This window comes from Cervus canadensis, chromosome 6 (assembly GCF_019320065.1).
Source record: "Cervus canadensis isolate Bull #8, Minnesota chromosome 6, ASM1932006v1, whole genome shotgun sequence".
In the NCBI taxonomy this organism is placed as follows: Eukaryota; Metazoa; Chordata; class Mammalia; order Artiodactyla; family Cervidae; genus Cervus; species Cervus canadensis.
Window position 1 is genome coordinate 44,432,269 of NC_057391.1, and position 10,585 is coordinate 44,442,853.

At 43.0% G+C, this 10,585-nt stretch overlaps 1 non-coding gene across 1 annotated transcript; it reads left to right on the plus strand.

Annotated features, from left to right (window-relative positions):
* The first annotated feature begins 9,481 nt into the window (after positions 1 to 9,481).
* Positions 9,482 to 9,617, plus strand: LOC122444455. The gene has a single exon (XR_006270287.1). It is a non-coding gene; the product is annotated as a small nucleolar RNA SNORA2/SNORA34 family (small nucleolar RNA).
* The last annotated feature ends 968 nt before the right edge of the window (positions 9,618 to 10,585 follow it).

The following is a 10,585-nucleotide window of genomic DNA, read 5'->3' on the forward strand; positions in this document are numbered from 1 at the left end:
ACCCCCAAATCAGGAGGGAGGCAAGTTGTTTTAAAGAATGAGGTCCAGTATATTAAGTTAACCTTAAAAATACACTCCAATATACTTGTTTAATATGCATGCTTCATGGACTAGAGCCCACCAGGCTCCTCTGTCCATGGAATTTCCCAGGCGAGAATACTGGAGTGGTTGCCATTTCCTATTCCAAGGGAAGATCCCTTGGAATCAAACCCAGGGATTTGACCCAGGGATCAAACCCACGTCTCCTGTGTCTCCTGTATTGGCAGACAGATTCTTTATTACTGTGTCACCTGGGAAGCCCCTAACTTAGGTGCAGACAAATACTGTTTGATTCCACTTATACAAGGTACCTAGAATAGTCAGATTCATGGAATCAGAAAGTACATTGGTAGGTTTTGTGTCTGGAGGGTGGGAGTGGGGTGGGGAGGGGGAATGGGGAGTTAGTGTTTAATGGGAACAGAGTTTCAGATTAGGAAGGTGAAAAATCCAGGAGATGGATAACAGTGTACAACAGTGTGAATGTACTTAGTGCTGCTGAACTGTACCGTTAAAGATGGTTCAAATAGAATGTTCTATATTATGGAACTTTCACCACTATAAAAAACCATTGGAAAAAAAAGGATGTGGTCCAGGGCATAGGTGACATAAAGTTTAGACTTGGATAGAGAGGAGTGAATATAGTAATAATGAATAAAAACAGGAGAAAATTTGCAAAATACAACAAAAGATAGCATCTTTCTCTAGGAAGTGGTACACACATCCTTTCACACACTGGGTACCAGTGGTTAGCCTTTTCCTAAACTTGGACAGGTTGGGGGAGGGTGCTTCTCAGGTTTCAATGAAAGGAAATGTGACCAGGTCCCACATCCCATCTATTGGTTCATTGAATTTGAGGGAACTGTTCCTTTATACCCATCCTGGTAACTCATTATGCTAAATTGTGTGAATCCTCTTCTGACCTGAGCCAAGAGAAGCTGCTGACAGGTGAGGCTTGCCTTGGTGAATTGACTGACAGGGTCGTAATGTATGGGTGGGTCTACTTGGGCTAAAGGACTAGGAACAAAGTGAGCAAATTAGAGAGATCAGCTGCTGACCATCAGGAAGTGTGGAACAGAGAAAGGCTGAGGATAGTGTGTCAAGGAAGCTGCTGAAAGATTTGTCAATGAGCATCAAGACCCCATGGGTCAGGAAGACCCCTGGAGAAGGAAATGGCAACCCACTCTAGTATTCTTGCTAGGAGAACCCTAAGAACAGAGGAGCTGGGTAGGCTAGAGTCCATGGAGTTGCAAAGGGTCAGACATGACTGAGTGTCTGAGAACACACATCCAGGCCCCAGGTGAAGTTTGTAACCTGCTCTCCAGGTAGAAAGGTGAGATAAGTAGTGATTTCCTGTTTCATTTTACCTAAACTATCACAACTTCTTTTACTCACTAGTGCTACTGCAAAATGATTGCATGAATGTGAAAGTTGCTCAGTCATGAAACCCCATGGCCTGTAGCCCACCAGGCTCCTCTGTCCATGGAATTCTCCAGGCCAGAATACTGGAGTGGGTAACCATTCTCTTCTCCAGAGGATCTTCCCAACCTGGGGATCGAACCCAGGTCTCCTGCATTGGGGGCAGATTCTTTACCATCTGAGCCAATGATGAAGCCCTGCAAATAGTTATGGGTCTGAATTTTTCCAAGGACTAATGGATTTCAAACAGCTTGCCTATAATATCAGTGATTCAGGAGCAGTCAATATTTGTACAGCCTTGTGTTACTTGAGGTTGCAAATGATTACCTGTCAGTAAAATACAAGCAGTTTCCTAATCTCTGAACAGGCTTATTGTATTTTTTTCCTATTGAAGACTTTTAGTCTTTTGTTGAGAAAGAAGCTAAAGTAGAAAGGCCATCTCAACATAGTGATTAAGAACAGTCTCTGGAGAGAGGCTCTCGGTGTGTGAATCCTGATTTCGGTATTATGGCCCTGTGATTTTGCAAGCTGCTCAATTTCTTTGGGTCTGTTTCCTCATTCTACATAATGTGAATAATAGTAGAATGGGCCCCCTAGCATTGTCGTGGGACTATAATGACATAATCTAGGCAAAGTGCCTTGCGCAGTACCAGGATCCAGTAAACACTGAATGCATCCTGATTGTATATAACATGTATATTAGGAATGTTAAAAAATCCTGGGTAGTCTACGAATGACTAAAAAATAAATCAGAAGTTTAGAGCTTAAAAGAGATGCTTGAAATCATTTCTGTGAGGATGGTAAATACCTAGCCTATTTCCCACCACAGCAGATAATCACTGAAATTCTGATAATCCTGAAATTCTTTCCCACAGAACTCAGTTAGGAGTCTGAGTCCTCCAACAAGGTATCTTATGTGATCATTACCAACGGACTGGTGTAGATCCTTGAAATGAAACCCATTTGCCACTCTTAGCTGTGGGAGTGACCTTCCTAGTGTGACCCAGGTGATTAGGATCAGAGCTTGGACAAAAACAGTCTCTTGTTGCATTGTTGACTGTATCCATCACTGTATGTTTTATAGCCTTATAGAATACAAAAAGAGGATCTAAAAAATACATGCTCTTGGAAGGAAAAGGGTAGCTGGAAGTAAATTTGGGGCTGAAGAAAATGAGAAATGGGAAGTTATTATTGTCTACACTTGAACTCTTTTCAATATTGGCCATTAGTCATGGTTTGGATGATGGAAAAACTTAAGGTGACTGCAGAAATCATACATTCCACACCATTCCAAAAAACTTTGTTTACGAATTCAACAAACATTATATTTGGTAGAAATGAGATTGTATGGAGGAAGAGATTCCTCTCTACCCTGGGGCAGAGAGAAAGAGAGAGAATTCCTACAAGAAAGACATGGACAAAACTGGGTGCATCAGTAATTTCATTTCAGTAAAGACATGTTCAGGGTACCATGGGGAACAAGTGGTCAATTCTACATAGGGAATGGAAATCAGAAAGACTGCTTGACCTGAATTTTCAAGGAAAAAGTAACCTCTGTCAACTAAAGAAATAGTCACAACCTAAAAGCTGAGAGTTTGTGTTTTAATTATTGAGAGTTTTTAGGACTTCAAGCCCAGGAGACAGCGTCTCAAGCGACAATGAGAGAACTTTTCCGAGGAGGTGGTGGTGGTGGGAGGTGGGAGCAGTCAGGTTATATAGAAGTTTGCAACAAGAGGCAGGTAGTCTGAACATCAAAAGATTATTGTTAATTAAGGAAAACCAGATATCTTAGACTTAAGGAATTTAGCACTTTTCTATGTATGGGAAGAGTTTGGGCTTACTGAAATCATTCCTTTCATATGCATCTCAGCTATCTGGGGCCAGTATCCTGGGCAGACCCAGTATCCTGGGTCTCACTGCTTGTGGTAGGGAGTGCAGGCAACTTGATGGTCGCCAGAGAGTGGGCATTGTTCTTCCTATGCACCCTCCAGGCTCAGAAGTTCATATTTGGAGGGCAGAAAAAATTGACATCAATGTTTATTCATATGGCAGAAAATACTCTCTCACCTCAACAACCCAGAGATTCTGAAAAATGTTAGTAACCATACTGGCAGGCTAGAAGTTGCATTTTGGGGGTGATGAGATATATGTGGACTTAAATTTACTGTTATAAATTACTAATAGTCATATGGGCTTCCCAGGTGGCACTAGTGATAAAGAACCTGCCTGCAAATGCAGGAGACATAAGAGACATAGGTTGGATCCCTGGGTTGGGAAGATTCCCCTGGAGGAGGGCATGGCAACCCACTCCAGTATCCTCCTATGGACAGAGGAGCTTGGCAGACTGCAGTCCGTGGTATCACAGAGTTAGACATGACTAAAGCAACTTAGCATGAATAATCATATGATTTTGTTAAGGGGAGGCCACAGTGAATGTGGCTGCCTGCCATAAGACTAATGTCACAAAGCAATGTTTGCCACGACCACATCTCAGGAACAGATTGCTTTGCATATTTACCTGAGGGCTAAATACACTTCCTAGTCTACCAGCCTCTCCTTGTGTGTCTGAACAGTGAATGTCAAGGAGTTCACTGACACTGGGAACCCTGTAGGTTCAAATCTATGTGAACTCTGTAGGCTCAAACCTGCAAGGCCAAACTGATACTCTACCCTGTTTGACGTCATAGACTTAAAATCAAATTTGCTTACCCTCATTCTTTCATTGTTAAACACACTCTGGTTATTGTTCTGCTGTTTCCTTAAGGAAAAAAGATAAAGAGGCTCTAAAATTCTAGGCTATAAAAAAACTCATGGTGGCTGCAAACCTGCCATCCAGATGCCCTTGGGCAACTGGTGGACAATGAAACCTAGGGTCAAGTAGGTCGCTCAACCTGTTAAGGCTAAAATTGGTGGACTGACTTCTAAAAGTGTTTTTCCACTTTCTTTGCCAGGGATAAGAGGAAATGCACTCAGAGAGGTCAAGAAAATCAAGTTTGCCTGGAGCTTTGCGGCTAATGAAAGGCTCTGTTCCAATGTGGACCATGGCAAAATATCATTGACCCAAATCCTGTGTTGAATGAACACCAATAAGGGATGCTGACCCAGTTTCTTTCCATATGGCCTTTATTTTTCTCTTTTTATGTTTGGATTTAAGTTACTACGGATGCCAAGAAACAAAGGTTTCTTTGGGTCAAAGACTTGGTGTGAATTGTGCAATCACTCCTCTAGGAGCCCCTGAAATGAAATTTGAGGCTGAGCCTGAGATGCCCTTGGATTATATCAAATGTAGACTGGACTCTTACAGAGGAAATTTGGTTAAAACAAATGTCAATATATTTTACCCAGTGGTATTAATAGCTGTTAATGCTTCAGGCCACCATGGAGTCAGGAGTAAGGTTGGAATTAGGAGAAATGGCGCACTGCAGGGAACAGTATGCAGGGGTACAGGAGTGAATGGAGACGCATGGGTACTGTGGGCAAGATAATAGTCTAGAGCCCCTTCAAAGATTGTTTGATGTTATGTTGGAGGAGTGCTCTGCCTGGAAGGAAGAGAAATGAGGTAAGTCTGTCGCCACCAAGAGCCTCTCCTTGCTGGTCTGATCTACTCAGCTCTGGATCCAAATTTGTAGACTCCTAACAGAAGGCAAGATGATTGAATAGCATCACTGACTCAATGGACATGAGTGAGCACACTCCAGGAGATGGTGAAGGACAGGGAAGCCTGGTGCGTTGCAATCCATGGGGGTCGCAGAGTCAGACACCACTTTGTGACTGAACAGTAACTCAGCAAAGCAAAAGTCTGAAGGCAGCCAAGGTATTTACTCCCCTTTACTGCCCCAGAGCACACCTCTTGGGGATCTAGATGCTGCATCAGTATATAACAGCATACAGTACCATGTTGCAGTAACTATGATGTTCTCCGAATTTCTGCATTTCCGGTGGGTCTTCCGTGCCTTATATAGAGGGCTGCTCTAGGGGAATGACTGGGCAGTGATCCCTGCTGGAGAAAACAAGTAGTGCTGGGAAGAAAACTCAAGATGCCTGCTCTGAGCCCACACGCTGGCATAGCTGCCAGAGAGGGGGTTCTTTGAGTGGTCCTTTGTCCAGCTGAGCATGGATGGGCAGGACTGAAAGCTAAGTCCTGAGAATAGAAGAGCAGCCCGGAGGCTGAAGCAGCCAACTCTGGCTACAGGGCTGGGCTCACCAAACAATGGTCTGGTTGTGCTAAATCCTAAAACATGATAAAAATATAATTTTAAAAGAAATGTTGAGTCTCAGTATTCAGAGCTTCTCATATTAGTGGCAAACGTTTCTGTGTTCAATTTTGGCCTTTGACCTCATGCCACTTTTCTATTTTCATGAATCTCCTCTCTTTACTTAAAACATATTCATACAGCATCTTATTGTTGACGTACAGTTCTAGGCACTGGAGGTAGGACTAGCTCTCTGTTTTCTTGGATACTATGTTTTACTGGAGAAACAGACAGAAACAAAGACATAAGTATATACTACATAAATACATGTTATATGAGATGGTTGGGTGACATCACCAACTCGATGGACCTGAGTTTGAGCAAGCTCTGGGGGTTGCTGATGGACAGGGAAGCTTGGCGTGCTACAGTCCATGGGGTTGCAAAGAGTCGGACATGACTGAGTGACTGAACTGAACTGATATATATTACACCGTATCACATCATACCATACCATATCACATCACACATACATATATTTTTTTGATGTGAACCATTTTTAAAGTCTTTGTTGAATTTTTTACAATGTTGTTTCTGTTTTATGTTTGCTGTTTTGGCCACGAAGCATGTGGGATCCTAGCTCCCTGATCAGGGATCGAACCTATATCCCCTGCACTGGAAGGTGAAGCCTTAACCACTGGACCACGAGGCATACATTCCCTCATACATACTTTTTTTTTTTTAAAGTGATGCTGAGTCTCCTCCCTAAGGGAGGAGAGAAGGTGGGGTCAGAGAGGTGTCTCTTACATATTACACCTTCTCTGGCTTAGAGCATGAATTCCCTTCTGTGGATGAAAATCTGGACTGGGAAATAAGTTTTCCCTTCAATATGAGTAACACAGGAGGCAGGAAATGTGGGTGAGTTCCTCAAGCAATACTTCTTGCCCTGGGCAAGGGGGGCTGCTGTCTTCCTAATCCTTGAGCCTGGCCTGACGGATGCTGGAGAATCCATCTGTTGAGCACGGCTGGCTGGCAGAGAACCATGCCAGCCGTCAGGGTCAGCTCAGGCTCCTCCTATCCCACTCTGACAGCTTATTTATCTTATCACCTGGATATCAGTTGTAGCAAAGTGGAAGGTGGGGGTCTCTGCCATTAGAGATGACATTATGTTGGACAGCAGAGCCATCCTGATGTTTAGTGAAAAGACAGTGACCCTGGCCTTGCTCTCAGCCAGAGGCACTTCATCTCTGGTGACCTGCCTGGTGATGACTGGGGGATTTGGAGACTCTGATTTAGCAGGGGGCCGGAAAGAGAAGGTGAGGGGTCAAACAAGTCTAGGTGGTGTTGCCACACAGTAAAGGGCATGGAGAGTGACAGCGAGTGGGTGTGCAGTTACATTCTGGGATGAGAAAAATGGTTTAGAATTAGAGAGGGGTGATGGCTCCACAAGTTTAAGGATATACTAAAAACCACTGAATTGTACCCTTTTATCGGGTGAATTTTATGGTATATGAACTTTATCTTGTTTACACTTATTTTTAAAATTTTACTGGAGTATAGTTGATTTATAAGGTTGCATTAGTCTTAGGTGTACGGCAAAGTGATTCAGTTACACATATAATGTGCTGCTGCTGCTGCTAAGTCGCTTCAGTCGTGTCTGACTCTGTGCGACCCCATAGATGGCAGCCCACCAGGCTCCCCCACCCCTGGGATTCTCCAGGCAGGAACACTGGAGTGGGTTGCCATTTCCTTCTCCAAGGCATGAAAGTGAAAAATGAAAGTGAAGTCACTCAGTCGAATCCGACTCCTAGCGACCCCATGGACTGCAGCCCACCAGGCTCCTCCATCCATGGGATTTTCCAGGCAAGAGTACTGGAGTGGGACATATAATGTGAAGTGGTAATTAACACAAATAACTTCAAATTCAGCAGAAACAGGGGAGGAGACTTGATTTCCTGACCTCAACTCTTAATATTCTTCCCATCTCACCACAGCCACCTCTTAATTATGTTATTATGTTACCTTATTTTTCATCAAAGGAAAACATCATAAATTCAAAACCATCTGACCAGTTCTGCTTCAGGGTGCCCAGGGACTTGCGGTTCTAATTTTGTTTATAAGCGAAGTCATTTAATCCCAGCTCAGGCAAAAATAAAAGCAGTGTACTAACAGGAAGTCACGGCCCACACCTGTACACAACAGCACAAACATGAATTCCCATAAGAACAGCACGTTTCTGAATCATTGGTGTGATGAGTAAGAGAGAAGAAGCCAAACAGGGTCACGGTATTGCTGAAGGCCCGAGCTGAGTTATGTCTCCCAAACTGTTGAATTCTAGAGAGGCCTAGGCAAGGGGGGCTGCTGTGTTCCTAATCCCTGAGACTGGCCTAATGGGTGCTGGAGAATCCATCTGTTGAGCACGGCTGGCTGGCAGAGAACCATGCTAGCAGTCAGGGCCAGCTCAGTCTGGCCCTGCAATTAAAATCAGGTGGTGGGTGGTGGGGGAGGTCTGCAATTAAAATCAGTAACCCCACACCCTAAACCCATAATGGCAGCACCACCTTGATAGGAGAGAGAAAGGAAGCATATTGTGCAGAAGATGGAAGCTTTGGAGGGAGAAAGTAGTCTTCCCCTTGCTTCCTATAACCACAGTAACACCTTGAATCCAGTGGAGGTGGGAAGCATTACAACCATCACCCCTTGACTTACTGGGAAGATCAACAGAGAACTCTCCTGCTTAGGCCACTTCCACCTATAAGATCTAAGGATGTCACATGGCCTTCCTGAGCCTCAGTTTCTTCATCTGTATAGTGGGCATAGTAACAGTTCATCCTTGGTAAGGTCGATAGAAGGGTTAAATGGGATACTGCCTGTGTACCCTGCCTGCATACAACTAAGATGTTAAAAATATGGTAGCTCTTTTTGGCCAGGAGGTAGTCAGGGAGGTGCTGTGGTCTGATTTAACAAACAGAGGAACTGCAGCCAGAAAGAGTGATTCATGGCCTTCCAGAGACAGAACTGAATAAACTCCTGTTTCATGGCCTAGCCTAACAAACTGCCAATGTTATCTTAAAGATAACATACAAAAGAATTAAAAGAGGCAAAACAGAATATGGAGCCTCACAGAGTCACTCCCCAGAGAACTCATGTTGCAAACTGTCTCCTGCCTTCTCTTTGTGTGTGTGTGTGTGTGTGTGTGTGTGAGAGAGAGAGAGACTATTGATTCTTAGTTGCAGCACATGGGAGCTTGGTTGTGGCATATGGGATCTTGGTTGCTGCATGTGGAATCTTTAGTTGTGGCATGAGGGATCTAGTTCTCTGACGGGGGATTGAACCTGGACCCCTTGCTTTGGGAGTCCTAGCTCCTGGACCATCAGGGAAGTCCCCTGCCTTGTCTTTTGAAATCACATGTCAGATCATGACACAAGTCATGTTAATTCCCCTTTCCTTTCAGGAGAAATTCTGGGCTTGCTGCTGGGACGTTTCAGGCCCTTCAGACAAGGGCCCAATTCTGCTGCTAAGACTTCCCTCCTGATCCTTCTTCCTTCAGTCTGTTCTTGGTGCGTCTGTGCCATATAGGTCTCCCTCCATGCCTTAGCACAGGTCAGAGCCTCTGTCCAGAACACCCTTTCATCTCCCACTCAACCTTGAAGGTCTATTTCAATTGCTGCTGCCCCGAGAAGCTTCTTCACTCACTAGGCTTCACTTCACTATGGTTTCACACATGGGTGACTCCTTACGCCCAAGGACTCACTGTCTGAAACCCCATGGATGGGATGGGATGAGATGAGATGAGATGAGATGAGAGAATCTTACAGTTAAATATCTTAAAGCCTTGGGTCCTGAATCAAGGCTAGCAGTTTGCTGAAGCTGTTGGTTTCAAGAAGGAGTCTAGAGAAGTCTCTATCTTTGGTCTGTTGGCCTTTCAGAACTTAGGAAATGTAATAGTCAATTCATTAGAAAGAAACATCTCAGTCATTGGTGATACATACGGACTAACACTTATAGTTGATTAATACTAGAATTCCAAAATTGAGAGGTCTCTGATTTAACTTGTTCATTAGAATTATAATACTGTTAAATCTAATTACTACCCCCCAAAGTTCCTGTGGATCTAAAACTAGTGGGATGATTCTGAACTGTGAGCTCTGTCTGAGTATTATCCTTTTGTATGATCAGAGTCCTGACTTGTATATTTTAGACTTCATTCACATTAGAAACTTATATTTACTATTGGGCTGTAAAACATTTTGAGTTCTATATTGGATTGTGAAAGTGCATCCCTATTGCACTTTTGAGACAATCGAGACACTAATTGAGAAATTGGGACACTATTGTCTCAATTGACACAATTGTCTCTGTTGGGACACTAACTGAGAAAGTTACTTACATTCATAGTAAATGCACTTCTTAAATATTATGATCTTCATTATATCGAAGGCATAAATCTTGCCAGATTTCATTTCCCTGGCAAGATATACAAATATTTGGATAGCAAAATGTATCTTTTTAATACAAAAAAGGAAATTTTTCTTGCTCTTTAGAAAGGAAAACTAATTTTTTTCTATTCTGTTTATTATATATTTAACCAATTTAAATAAATAACTTAAGGCCTTAAGTGAAACATAGAATTGGAGACACTGAGGTCACAGATCCACCAAAAACCCTTATTTTAATTTTTATGCTTAACTAACTAAAATAACAGGAACTATACCACTACTAAACCATTGGTAATATTTTTATACGTATTAAGTAATAATTCCTTAGAAATATTTCAGAATCTGCCTCCCTTGCAGTTTAAATGAGAAGCTTGTGTGTACATTTATATGCATGCCTAAAGGTATTTTGTTTTCCTTGTCTGATTTTATGACTCGAACCTGGTGGTTCTTGTTATCAGCTCCCACCTTGTCCCCAAAGAAACCCACTTAAATGCAGGCCTT